The sequence below is a fragment of the Chrysemys picta genome, chromosome 19, assembly GCF_011386835.1.
Source record: "Chrysemys picta bellii isolate R12L10 chromosome 19, ASM1138683v2, whole genome shotgun sequence".
In the NCBI taxonomy this organism is placed as follows: domain Eukaryota; kingdom Metazoa; phylum Chordata; order Testudines; family Emydidae; genus Chrysemys; species Chrysemys picta.
In genome coordinates this window covers 9,541,753-9,555,977 of record NC_088809.1, presented here as the reverse complement: position 1 = coordinate 9,555,977, position 14,225 = coordinate 9,541,753, and the positions used below count along the sequence as shown (strand labels likewise).

Here is a 14,225-nt window from a genome sequence, read left to right as displayed (position 1 = left end):
GCTCCTACTCACCTTTCTGCACAAATCAACTGTGAATGCTTTAGGGTGTCTCGGAATAGTGGAGGGGGTATTTATTATGAATTTACAGGCTTTTCTAGGGCACATTTATCCTCACAACATCTCTAAGTCACAAAGGAAGTCTGTGGCAGCGCTGAGAAGGAAAGTCCCATCTGACATGTCGATTCAGTTCCTTAACCATAAGACCTTCCTTCTTCTTGAGAAGCCCTGGCACTCCTAATTTTGAAGGGTGATTGAAATCCCCCATTAATGTTAATCACACAGCAAGCTAAAGGCTTGATTCTGCAAACACCACCAAGCATAGTGCTTACTATGTGAAACCAAAGGGATTGCTCAAAGCAGTCAATGCTATGCTAGGTAGTGATCGCTTCCAAAATTGGGCGGTGAATTGACTTTTACAAAACCGGAATATTGTTTCGCTCAAATTGTGCACTCATCATATAAATAGTGGGCCAAATTCTACCCTGATTTACTCCCACTGACAGCAGCGAGGCTGCAGTGTCGTTCCGCCCAAAATTTGCCTGAATGAGCTTAGCGGCATTGATGGAGAGACCACAAGAGACTTCTTCTATCGACTCCGTTAATAATACTGCTGCTAATGACATGTCCTGTATTCCTACAGACGTTGCTATCAATGGTTAATATTCTTGGAATCAACCATGGTGAAAAACACTCAAAATTCAGAGTGCCCCCAAAGGCCATAGAAGCCATGTGCTGGCTTCCCTCACAAAGAAGTTATGGAAAGTTGTGCAGCTGACATGTGCACCTGGCTGACATATTCAGCAGGATATTTGGCTTGGATGCTGAACCACTTTTGCCAAAAGTACCTCTCTCATTGTGCTGGTTCGGGATAGAGACTTCATTATATTCCTTCTTTCCTCCCCTAGTGAAAAACAAACTGATTCCCCAGTGCCAGACCCTTGCCAGAATGGAAGCTATTTGGGGACTTTGATCATTAATCAAGCTCTGATAGTTTAGCAAAACTTTGATAACTAACAAAGGGTTCATGAAGGCTTATTTCTTTAACTCTGGTGGCAGATATGGATTGCCATTTTGATTTGCTTGGATGGTAATCTGGCCCATAAAGCTGAAGCGTGATGTGCAAACTGCTTCTCTGGCATGCCCACACTCATGCCATCTGTGTTAGGATAGAACTGAGCCTGCTCAGAAGGTGGTCTGCCAATTTTAAACAGGGCATGGGTGCCAACCACAGATGGAATTGAAAGGATAGCCTCAAGAAGACAGAAATTGATACTTCTGCAGAAAGAAGAATCTCTTGTTGGCAAGAAGCTTGACTTTAAGGCACTTTCTGACCCACTTTCTGGTGGGTCTTGTGGGAATTGGAACATCAACGAATGCTCTCCTCCTCTCTCTCCTTTTACCAGCCCGCCATCCCATCGTGGGAATGCTGTACATGGATTGAGTAATCTAAAGGCATTTTTTAAACCAGCGGCAATCACAGACCTTCATAAATGTTCTCTCTCTCTTCCAAAGGTGAACATCTCTGAAGTGAAAGCTGCACCCCTCAGAAGTATCATAGTATTGTATCTGTCTAGGACGTGAGCTCTGTCACTCCAGGACTTTTTGAAAAAGGCCCAGGAAGAAGCACGCTACAAAAATTCTTGCTTTTTTTCAACCTGTGTAATCAAAATTGCCATCTCAGTTGTTGCCTGGGCATCTAGGCTACTCCACTGTGCAGAAGAGACAGAAGGGGAGGGATAGCTCAGTGGTTTGAGCATTGGCCTGCTAAACCCAGGGTTGTGAGTTCAATCCTTGAGGGGGCCACTTGGGGATCTGGGGCAAAATCAAGTACTTGGTCCTGCTAGTGAAGGCAGGGGGCTGGACTCGATGACCTTTCAAGGTCCCTTCCAGTTCTAGGAGATGGGATATCTCCATTAATTTATTTATTTAAGGTGCACACATTATCCAAGTTCCTCAGGAGTATAAACTGTGGACCTATCTTCATTGTGTCCAGAGACTCACCGCCATAAATATACATCATACATTTCCTCATACTGCACGGTTTAGATCTCCACCATAATGGAATACAGTGGAACCCACCTGTCGGACCTGATCCTGCCAGGCTTGCCATATTGGATCAAAAGCCCTGGCTTTACTGTACAGCAGGATGGGGCATCAAACATCATGACAGCAAAACGTTCTGTAAGTTTGACACTTGATGAGCCTGACTTCTCATGCTGAACTAAAAAGTGTCTTGACACAATATGTGACTCAAGGAAGTAAATAAAAGTGATTTCGACTGGCTAACTATACACTCTGCGAAAGAGTATTTCCATATATATTGCTTTAAATTTACCTTGTAATTAGTTTGGTTGAGTGACCACATTCTTACATTAAGGATATATAAAAGGGAAGCATTGATCAATTTCCACTTCATAATCTTAAACACCTCAATCGAGTCCACTCTAAGCTGCCTCCTTTCCAGACTAAAGGAGGCCAGATTTTGCACTCTCTCATCTACGCTCTTTAATTACTGCTCTTGAGAGGGTTTCTGCCAATGCACGGTGCTATTTTGTCGTGTCACATTGAATTGCATCAGCTTTATTTTTAGGAATGAAAAGAGGAGGAGGCAGAAACAGGATGTGGGCTACAAATGGAACCAAAGGGTTTTCTTAAGGACAGTCTGAAAATAGACAAGAAAGGTAGCAATGCTGTTTCAGGCAATAATCCATGAAAGGGAAAAGTCAAGTCAGTGAAGACAAAAATGGAAAGCAGGGCTGGGTGTGTGGGGAGAAGGGAAGTGAGGTATTGGAGTGGGCAGGTGTCAGGGGAAAAGTTGATCAGCTTGATTTTCATTTACACTAAGCCTTCTTTATACCGCCAGAATGATATAAAGTGGCTTTAGAGTAAATTAGAATCAGGTGTAATGAATTCCAGGTACTGAAGGGAGCTTGATCTGCAAGTCCTCAAATTTTACATGTGGAGGCTTTGTAGGAACAGACCCAAGGGTCCTATGGCAGAGTTTACCGTAATGGATAATATTGGCCTATTAGCTGACATGTCCTCTGTGATGAATTGTATCCTGGTCATGATGGTCAATAGGATCTTTTCCATCTCTAAGCTATGATCTTAAGGCTAAATTTGGCATTGGTGCAAGCAGGCCCAGCGTCATTGACTTCAGTGGACTTCTGCCTGCTTACACCAGGGTTGTGTTTATCTCCTAAGGTTGGAATGATTTGCTCTTGCATCGTATGGCTCTGGGTACCAGCCCCACCTGCAGGGTTCCCATTGCCTTCCAGGGCAGTTCCATGTGCAGGGAGCACATGATTGCTCTTTCTTGTTTACCTTATGCTGTTTGTACCATTTCAGGCACCACCTGGGAGTTTATTATACTTTGAAAAACTAAAGAAAATGAAAGTTTAAGAAAAGGAGAAGGGAGAAGAAAAATATGTACTAAAATAAGGAGAAGGAATGGGAAAAAGAAAAACGGGATGGTACTTTACAGATGGGTAATGATTCTTTGCAACTTTCCACTGTGGTTTTCAATTGACCTTCGGCTAGACCCCTTTTGTAAGCTTCCCTCCCTTTTCCATTACTTCTCTTTATTTTAGCAGATTTTTTTTCCTTCACCCTTCTCCTTAAAGTATTAAGTGCTAATATGAGGGTAAGCCCGAAGTGTGCCGATATCACATAACGTTTGCGCCCTCAAAGTGCTTCAGAAATATGAAACCTTGCAAAACTCCTGTGAAGTGGCTGGGTGATGTAACAGGTGGCTGGGCCTAGTCTCTCATCTCAGTAACACCACTGTAAATTTGGAGTTAGCTCCATTGCAGTTACAAAATTACTAGCACCACCGCCCAGACCTCCGCTATTGTAAATCACTCTAACACCAGAGATGCTAATGGAGCTATTCTGATTTACACCAGCTGAGAGTCTGGCCCAATGACTGTAAGGCCTTGGCTACACTGGCAATTCACAGCGCTGCACTTGCTGCGCTCAGGGGTGTGAAAAAACACCCCCCCTAAGCACAGCGAGTGCAGCGCTGTAAAGCGCCAGTGTAATCAGCGCCTGCAGCGCTGCAAGCTACTCCCCTCGGAGAGGTGAAGTACTTGCAGCGCTGCGAGAGAGCTCTCGCAGCGCTGGCGGCGCGACTACACTCACGCTTCACAGCACTGCCGAGGCAGCTCTGTGAATCCGCGAGTGTAGCCAAGGCCTCATAAAGCCTTTACACTGGTGTAACTGAGTTAGTTAGTTAGTTTAATGAGGCAGAAAGCTGAAGTGCTCCGAACTCAAATATCAGAACCAGAATTGGAATCCAAGAGTTCCTGGTTCCCTGTCCTATGCACAGTGCATTAGACCAGGAGAGGTCCCATTGTTAAAGATTCAGGGTCAGACCATGCCACCTTTACGCAGGTGAGAAGCAACTTACTCTACAAGTAGTCCCATTGAGAACAAATGTGATGTCAATGCGTTTACTCGTGGACTAAGTTGCTTCTTACAAGAGTATAGCTGGTAGAATTTGGCCCTAAAAATGGGTCCAGATTCTTATGCAGGTTGGGCATAAGTTCATTTGTGTTATTATTCCTAATATATAATATAGTTCCATTGACTGTTGCCTTTGTTAACAAGGCAATAGGGCTAGGACTCCTGTTGACTTCAGTGGGCTTTGGATCAGGCACTTTGTAACTATTATTCGTATGCCTTGACCTTGATTCCATTCCACTCTCCAAAAGTTAGTCTTTTCTCTGCTTTAGCTTATGTCACTTCAGCTCTTTGTTTTCCCTTGGGACAGGCAATTCTGTAAGAACTACAATTAGACTCTGTCTAAATGTTTGATTTTTTTTTTCAGGTGAGAGTAGTCAGAAGTAGTTTTGCGAACCACCTATCTCAACTCAGTGTTCGGCAAAAGACTTTAAAGCCGTCAGATAATAAAAACATTTTAATGTCACTGTGCGGTAGAAATGTAAAAGTGACTTTGACAGAGAGACTGTAGTGGGGAGAGTTCTCATTTAAATATGCTTGAAAGAAATGGCACAATGACATTGTTACAGTGACAAAGTCAATATTATGCTTATTGTTTGCATAGCTAGGTGTGAAATAAGGCATCTTGTAGTAAACACATTAGACTGTCTGCTGGGAGACTCAGCTGATGTGCTCTGATCTTTTTAAAATCATGCTAGATCAGGATCTCTGGCATCACAATTATTTACTTATTTATTAAAAAAAACCACACACACACACACACACACACCCCTGCAGAGAAAATAAAGATTTAGTGGAAACAGAAATAGAAAGCCACATTGCAATCTAGTTGACACTGGTATAATTTGGAATAACTCAATTGAAATTAATAGAATTGTTTCAGATTTACACCCATGCAAACAAAAATCAGAATCTGGCCCATCAAGCTTATTTTTTCCATGTCTTTTTGTTCTGTGTTTGTACAGCTCCTAGCACAATGATATCCTGGTCTACAACTAGGTCTCCTATGGGTCACCCCAATACAAATATTTGACTATAATTGAGAACTGTAGTAAAAGGTTTAGAGGCGGCAATGGTATAAGAGAGTGAAAGGAAGACTGATAAAGTGATAAGGAAGGTTGGAAGCAGGCTGAGCATCTTGCATTCTGACTGCCCTTATTACTACCTGTTCTGTAGATAAAGACTTCGTATTGTAGGGTTGTTAATTGGGTGAGAGAAGATCAGAATAGAAATAGAAGGAAGACAGGAAAGCTTTGAAGGCGATGTCCTCACCTTGCTGTGAACAGTCCACATTGAACGTAGGCCAAAAGTGTTCCCTTCTGGAGATCTGGGCTTCTTGATAAATGGAAGAGTATGACTCACTGGCCTGTGCACCCCTTTGTGGCTGGATGCACTGGAGCAGCAGGCTCTTTGCCCCTCCCCGACAGCCTCTCCAGCCCTGCGGTGATCTGCTTCTTCTGACGCCTCAGCCCTCTGACCAGGTTACAAAGTCCCTCCCTTTCCAGGGCAAACCAATAGTGCAACAAACAATAGTTCATTGACCTCACGTTAGGCCTTCAGTCCAACTCCAGACAGCATGGTATCAGGGGTTTCAATAGTCCATACCGCACGAGCCTCGAGGTTTCCACCCCACGCCCTCAGGAGGCTGCTAGGGGAACTCAGCTCCTCCCTCTCCTCTGGGTTCCAGTTTAGGGACCCTTTAATAAGCAGTCAAGGCCTGGATACACTGACCCCTTGCTGCCTCCCTGGATGGCTTCCTAACACAACCTCTCTTAGGCCTCTTCCCGGGCTCACTATGTATTAGCATGGCACTCTCTAAACCACTTCTCCAGGCTCACCACAGAGCTTCTTCGCACTTTTGCCATCTAGCTGGTTCTGTTGAAGGTGCGTTTTCTTCCCTCCCCTGACCCTGCAGGCATCTTCCTCTCTGCCAGCACAGAACCCTGGGCACACTTCCTTCTCCCAGCGTTCCTTCACCGCTGCCTGGTGCTCCCAGCTGCAGGCTACCTTCCTTTAGGCAGGTTCTGTCTGTCAGCGGGACATCTCAGCGGCCTGGCTCCAGCCAGGCTCCTCTCCCTGAGTGAACCAGAGATCTGCTGCCCTTTCCTAATCAACTCCCAACTGAGCCAGGTTCATCCCTTTGTTAACTCCTCCTTCTATTGCAAGGGTAGGGGTGTTTGAGCCCACAGGCTGTCATTATTACTTCTGGCCCAGTGTGAGGTTGGTACACCCGTGACAGTAACGCAAATACGGGATTATTGACCATGGGACACAATCTTTCATGACTGCAGCAATGATCAAAATCCAACTCAGGAACAATACCAAAAGCCAGTACTTTCTTCATGTTCTTTGCTCGCCTAGGGAAAATAAGTTGGTCAGTCCCTAGTGAACAAGTATCCACATCACAAAAGCCATTCCCATAAACTGGCAAGTCTCAATAGAGCAGCCAAGAACTGAATAGGCTGTGGAGACTTAACTCACCCCCGGAGTTCAGTCCCTGTGGGTCTCGGTTGAGTCACATTGGAGGGACAGCCTGGGAGAAGTTTCCAGCCAGTGCCTGTGGACAGATGAGAGACCTCAGTCAATCCATCACATTTCATGAGTGCTAATTGCACTCTCTTTTGGTTTTTGAGTAATTCCCCCTCCCCTGGCATAATCATTTTAAAAATTAGTCTCAAGGAGAGTTCACTTGGTTGTTCAGAAAATATATTAGCACTTTCCCTACGGAAAACAGACTTTTATTTTGCCCCTCTCAGAACTTGGCAGAAAATGATCTATTGAAATCAAATGAATAAATTATACATGTCCTAGAACTTGCTTTGGAATGACGAGTCTGATAGGAGGCTGATGGAAATTAACATGAGCTCTGAAAGATCAATTCTGTTTTAGAATCAGCAGAACTCTTGATGCAGATATGATCTGTAGGCGTACAGCAGCACCTACTTATCAAATTAGAAAAATACCATTCATTTCATATAGCCGAGTGCTTGGAGTCTTGCCTCTGAAATAACTGATGATGTTTTAGGTAATATTTTTATTCTTGTCACCGAGGATAATAAAAATGCAATAGAAGTTTGAAAGCGCATATATTTATTGGGTTATGACAGATGTAAATCAAACACTGCATTTCAAACTCTAGCTAGTCAGAATAAGCCCAGCCATTCACAGTTAAATATTAACAACCCCTCAGGGCTGTAAAATATTCAATATATCGATGCCATTATCTAAACTCTGCCTTAATTTGTAAACTTTCCTTATACAAAAGCAAAACAACCACCCTGGTGCTAAATCCATCCATCCAATGCAGGCAGATAGTAACAAGACAACAGCTTTACACACAGAATTGCGGTATTGGGGTGCGTGTGTATGCCCATGTGCATGGTGAATGGACTCACAAATGAGATAAGGAACGTACTATTGTCTGTTAAGCCTTTTAACTCAGGTAGTAAAGACCCATGTCTTTGGACTTGGTCCATATTGCCGGATCCTATCTTTTGTGACTTTATCTAGTAATTGTGCCTGCTGTCTGTGGCACTTGGATGTATTACAAATGGAGCAACAGCAATGCTAGTAATATCTATAAGTGTGGATCTTTGTGTAGTGGGATGAGAAGAGGATAACACTTTTCCTGCATTGGTCAGAATTTTTCATCTATTTTTTTTTAGTCCATTTCCCAGTACTTTGTTTTAACAAACACAAACACATGCAATTTGATTTCTGTCCCCTGATTTTTCTGATTCATGGCAGAGAATTAAAAAACAACAACAACCTCCCCCCACCCCCAAACAAACAACTTATGAATCTCCAATGCATTGCCTATTTTAACGGCAAAAAATTAAAGCCCTGGGTACTTTTCCAAAACAAAGCATAGACATTTTCCGTTTGGTGCAGTGTATGATTTCTTTTATTAATTTTTTTTTTGGACTGAATCTGTCTAAAAAATACAAATCAAATGAAGAGATTCCATAAACATTCTCCAGGTTGCCTGTCTAGTCACAGAAAACCATTGCAACAAAAGCATGTTCTTAATTAATGTCTTTGTCTAATGAAAAAGCATTGTGATGCTCTTTAAAATGTATTATTAAATCTATGTTGTTCAGATAATAAGACGGGGAAAGACACTTGTACTGAGAACTGTGTCGAATTCATCAAGGCTTGTTTTAATTCTAGTTCACTTGCTCCATTTTGCAGCTATTTGTCTGGGTACTGGGGTAATTTGGAGGATTGAGTGAAGCCAGATGACTGTAATAAACTCGTTTTATGTATTTATGACTCATTTTGGCAAAAAGAGACACTATTTATGGATATTTCGTATTGTTAAGACTTCTGTTCCTCCTGTCTCTCAAACTTTCTCTGGGCTACTGTCTTTGCTCCATCACCAATAATTACATCAAATTAATTCAGCATAATTTAGTTAATTATTAGCACTGGAGGTTAGCAACATGACTTCCATTGAACTGAAGCTTTTATCCCCTTTTCCCTTAGGTTTTACAAAATGTAAATAATCTGAATCACGGATAAAAATGAGGGCTGGTCCCTTTCCATCAAGAGCTTTTGCCAGTCTGAAGAACTGTCCTGCCACATTCATTCACTCAGACAGGTGCTGATAAACGCGCTGTCTGCTGCAGGCAGGAGAAAAAAAATCCCCAGGCTTTGTGTGTCAACACCCAGGCAGTTCAGGAGACAGGATGAAAATATATTTAAAACACCACAAGAACGGATCAATCAAAAATAGGACAAAGAGAAGTACTAAAAAAAACCCCCAAACATTTAGACATCTACTGAATATTGGATCTGGCTTGGCAAACACATGGCATGAGCACTTAAAGTACAAATTCCAGAGAAGGAGAGGGCAGGTCTTTGATTTAGGGCCATGGCTCTGCATTGCCATAGAGGAGGCAATAAATAGCATGGTTCAGCAGATAGGGCAGTGGTCTGGGAATCACCACTGATTCCCAGGTGCTATTCCTGGCTCTGCCCTTCACCAGTCGTGTGACCTTAGGCACACCACTTCATCTCTCTGTGCCTCAGTTTCCTCTTCGGTCTGGCTTGTCTTTTTCGATTGTCTGCTGTTTGGGGCTGACACTGTCTTTTGCTATGTGTATGTGCAGTGTCTAGTACAATGAGGTCCTGATACCAACTGGGATCTCAAGGTATTACTGTAATATTGATAATCACGATAGGACTTAAAATCTACATAAGGCTTTTGATCCTCAATGCACTGTAAAGGCTTGAGTGTGCCTATCCTTGGGAGGTATGTGGCAGGGGAGAGACAGGAGCCATTCTTTCTATCCTTCCCACTAGCACCAAATTCGTGTGTGTGTATTTTTCATTGAACAAGTCCTAGTCCTAACCAAGATTGGGCTCACAATTTGGCCCCTAACCCTCCCCCTAGCATGGACCATGTAACTGGGCTCTGAGCAAGGGTCAGGTCTGGGCCCACTGCAGCGATCCAGGCTGGGCTCAAGCACCTTGTGTTACACAACAGCAGTTTATGAGTTCCTTGCTCAGAGGCTATTGACCTGGAAGTGGAGAAAAACTAAAGGAGGAGAGATTGGAAAGGAGAGCCTCAGGCCTCCAGGAGGATTGCAAATAAATATAATAATCAGAGTTGGACCCCAAACCTGTACCTTGACAAATGCAAATGGACAGAACGTAAAATTCATCTCTCTGTAATGGATAAAAACAGACTTCTGGCTCCACACTCCCTGAACTTGAAGGTCAAAATCCAGATCTGAGACCAACTTTCTCCAAAGTTCAGGGTGTTTGGGTTTGGTCCATTCTAGCAACAGCTCTGAATTTGGGAACTCAGATCCAGGGTTTTGGCTTGGGCTTAATGGGAATTTTAATCCTCCTCTGAATCCATCCTTCAGCGATGATAGCTGAGAGTTTGGGTCTCAGATTTTAGCACACAGTATACCAGCTCAGTCCTAAAATCAACAGGCATACTCTGCTGGACTTAATTGGGCCTTCTGCGTGTGAGGGGACTATGCCCCAAGCAGCAGCAAGACCATCTAGAGTACTCCATGCTCCTTACCCACAAAGGTGTTACACAGCGGCATTCTCACTGGTTCATTTGATAACATTATTAGACTTCTACTGAAAACACGGGGTGAGCTGTGATCAAGGACAGGATCCACTTAAAGATGCTCCTTTGGGAGTAAGGATTATTCAGGAAACAACAAAAAACATTGACCGGAAAATGCATCATTGTGGAGTTAATCTAATCTTATGACAGCCTGCAACCTCATTACAGAATCCTGAAAGAAGAGCAGGATCTAAAGCTCCACGTAGGTAGCTTTCTCCTGGAATGTGCAGACCCAAGCAGCAAAATTATCTTGGGCAACTTCAGTAAAAGCAAACAAACATGGGAATGATGGATTTGAATTACTGGAAAACTGTCCATTGAAGGGAGGCAGCATGATCCAGCAGATAGGGCACCACACTGGGCCTCAGGTTTACTCCCGGCTGCTACTGACCCGTTGTCTGCCCCTGGGTAAGTCATTTAATCACTTTGTGCCTTCGTTTCCCTTTCTGGAAAGTAGGGCGAATGATGCTTACCTTCCTTTGATAAGTGCTTTGAGATCTCTGGCTGGAAAGGGCCAAGGATTATTTAACAACAGAGCACTTTTGAATTCTGAGACTACTTGTGGAAGAAGACGAGACAATGTCGACCCACCTGGCTTTCTGAAAAATCATTACACAATCTGGGGACAATTTCTGCTCTCAGTTACACCAGCGTACTTAGATCATAGACTATCAGGGTTGGAAGGGACCTCAGGAAGTCATCTAATCCAACCCCCTGCTCAAAGCAGGACCAATCCCCAGACAGATTTTTGCCCCAGATCCCTAAGTGGCCCCCTCAAGGATTGAACTCACAAGCCTGTGTTTAGCAGGCTAATGCTCAAACCACAACTGGAGTGACTCCAGTGCCAGCATTCTGGCCCTTTAAGTACAAATGATGCAGGGCTGGAAGAGAATGAAATAACCGTTGTTTTGGAAAGCTGTAATGCATTGTTACCAATAATACGCATACTGTATCACTGCATAATGCAGTGCTATTTACTCATCATGGGCTGGTTATCATAATCTGATGTAAGCAGAAGAACAGTATGGTTCAATTGTAAGCACTGAGACAAATTTCAGATCTTAAATAATGTGGGGTTTTTAAAACGGTGCATGGCCCATCCGCTGATTTTTTTAAATTAATACCTCAAGCTGCCATGCTTTATTCCATGTTAATTTAAAACGAGGTGCTGAATTGAAAAAGAACGGATGTCACAAACATAGACGTTCACAGCGTCTGATTTGTATTCAAATCTGAAAGGTGCATCCCCAATTCCACCCTCCCCATACAGTCGCCGGATGTACAAGTGCTTTTGTGAAGCTTACAATGTTAGTACATAGGAGGGGATGCCAGACAAAGGCCCCAAGCCCACCTGGAAAAAGGTCCGATCTTGCAAGGAGCGGAATGCCTCCTGCAAGCTTCTGTGTGCCCTTAATTCCCACGACAGTCACTGGGAGATGAGGCTTTTCAGCACCAGTTAGGGGCCTGCTCCCACTGGACCAGATCTTAGTTAGCTGGTGTAAATGGGAACAGCTCCATAGGCGTCAGTGGAACTATGCCCATTTACATTAGCGGAGGATCCAGCTGGTAGCAGTGGGATTTTTGCCATTGATTTCAACTGGATTGGGCTCAAGATGGCTATTTAGTGGACTGTTTCATTTAGATTTTGCACAACTGTCTTCTAACAGCAGCCAGCTCCTCTTTTCATGTTGATTCCTGTATCTAACCCAAACCGAGCAGGAAGGATTCAGCTAATGCAGGCAACAACTTGTATTTAATCATCTGTTTAAAGCATTTCAAGCAGCATTTAGGCCTGGACTTTAAATACACTGCATTAACTGCCATCTGCTACCGGTACATCAGATCTGGCTTCCATTACTTCTGTCGTCATACTGGGTCAAATCCTGAAGCCATTTACTCCATTTTTATCTTGTTCTTTCTAGAGCCAGGCTCCCTTTAATTAAATTCATTATGGAAGTCCATCAAGGTTTTCCTTACGTGCTTATAGCCTACCCAAGAAAATTAAAAATGGTGGTGATCTATAGCATCTATAGGGGAAAAGGTTCTTGAGAGGGGGAACCACCCCCTCCCCATCTAAATCATGGAGACCATTTAAATCTCACAATCTCAGCTGATTTAGGCTCTGATCCTGACACTGACTCCACCTGTGTGCATCTCTGTGCCTGCCCAGAGCCCCACTGAAGGCAGGAGGTTCCGTGCAGATGTCCTCCCACATGGATCCAGTCGCAGGATCGGGGCCTTAGTTTATGAAAGGCTCTTTGCTGGCCAGACTTCCTTATTTCTTTTAAAACAAATCCAATTTTAGCTAAGCTACAGAGAGACACCATCAAACTTAATGAGAAATCCTGGGCTATGGCTTTAAGACAGCACACAATATTCCTGAGGCACGATGGGCATCTGTCCACGTGATTAACTGTTGGTATGGTAACAAACCCTGATTAGTGAACTGTGCAAGTTAAAATCCCTCTTAAGAGGCTAAAGACTTATATGTACGATACTACTGCTTATAAGCATTTCCTCCATGAATAGGCATACCCTTTGCTGAAGACAGAGTGGGTGAAATTCATCCCTAGTGTAACTCCACCAAAACTAGAGCTTACACCAGGGATGGTTTTGACTCACTATGATTATTGCTTGGATTGAGGGCACAGGACAAGGAGATGTTATGTTGCAGGTGGCGTGATGTGAGATGGTAAATTGCACTTGATGCTGCTGTAAGGATGATGCAGATTGGGAAGGGGAATTACAAGGACGAACTATAGATACTAGGCCATCATACAAGTACCACCAAGATTAGCCAAAGGATTATGTACATTTACTTAGAACTGAGAGGAACATATTGTGACAGTCTGTACCCTTATGTTCATTCTTTTTACAAGACTATGATAAATTTTGTTCAAAGTATGCCTTGTGAGGTATCATTAGAAAACTCACAATCTTCTGAACATCATTGTCCTGGTAAAATATATGTGGCAACATTATATGTAAAATTATAAGATTCTACTATATGACATTGCTGAAATATGTTCTAAATTTAGAAAAGCAAGCACAGACCAGTTCCTCAGAGACAAAAGGCAAACTGACACCTCAGCCAGGTGTCAATATAATCAATGGACCATCACCTGGTTACGCGGCCATTCTTTGCAGGAAGAAGGGTGTGAGCGAGAAATGTACATCTTGGCAATGGAACAGCTGGAAGTTCCCATCCAACAGACTTTTGGTTGCTTGAACCCCAGTTGGAGAGGATTCTCAAAGAAGGGAAATGCTATAAGAAAAGGGAACACACTCCCTACATCACCTCTCTCCTCCCTTTCTCTCTGCCCATGACACAACTCCTGAAGGATAAGAAAAGGAGTATTGGACTGGGGAAGGGGTCCTGACTAAAAGGCATCCAGGCAGCCAGTAAGACTGGAAAAGAACATGTGGTGAGGGAAGCCCGTTTGCTTTAAGTTCATTTAGCTTGTTAAGTCAGGCATTAGTTTGCATTTTACCTTTTATTCCTTTGTAACCAATTCTGACTTTTACGCCTCATTACTTGTAATCACTTAAAATCTATCTTTCTGTATTTAATAAACTTGTTTTATTGTTTTAGCTAAGCCAGTGCGTTTGGATTGAAATGTTTGGGGAACTCCATTTGAGACAACCAGGTTTGTGCATATTATTCTCTATTAATGAA

At 43.2% G+C, this 14,225-nt stretch overlaps 1 long non-coding RNA gene across 1 annotated transcript in view; it reads right to left on the bottom strand.

Moving 5' to 3' along the window:
• Positions 1-14,225, bottom strand: part of LOC135976616 (uncharacterized) — a 68,659-nt gene that overhangs the window by 23,923 nt on the left and 30,511 nt on the right. Inside the window, exon 2 of the long non-coding RNA XR_010593902.1 lies at positions 6,943-7,018. This is a non-coding gene — a long non-coding RNA (uncharacterized LOC135976616). The remainder of the gene's footprint in view (positions 1-6,942; positions 7,019-14,225) is intronic.